We start from the raw sequence: 420 nt of genomic DNA, 5'->3' as shown, positions 1-420 counted from the left end.
AAGAGTTTGTCCAGTTTGTACATGAAGTGCGTCCAGTATTTGCCGTGACCCTCTCTACTCTTTCGCACATGCTATGCGGGTGAAATGATGATACCATGCCAAGTTTCAACATTTTCAGAATTCATTTTGTAGTGATTTTCAATTTCACGGTCATTTAGCTCTCTAAACAATTAGGCAAATGACCGAAAAACAACAAATGATGTCAGAACATGTTGGAAATTGATGACGTCGCTTTGAATGCTGCATACTTAACACAAAAGAAGTCCGGAGTTCAAATAAGTTTAAAAAACATTGAAGTGCTCGTGTAACAGATGAGTTCTTGTCCGAAACCCTGATACTCCGAAAGAGTTTGTCCAGTTTGTACACGAAGTGCGTCCAGTTTTTGTCGTGACCCTCTCTACTCTTTCGCACATGCTATGC

This window comes from Triticum dicoccoides, chromosome 4A (genome assembly GCF_002162155.2).
Source record: "Triticum dicoccoides isolate Atlit2015 ecotype Zavitan chromosome 4A, WEW_v2.0, whole genome shotgun sequence".
NCBI classification, from domain to species: domain Eukaryota; kingdom Viridiplantae; phylum Streptophyta; class Magnoliopsida; order Poales; family Poaceae; genus Triticum; species Triticum dicoccoides.
Note: the sequence above shows the minus strand (reverse complement) of the source record.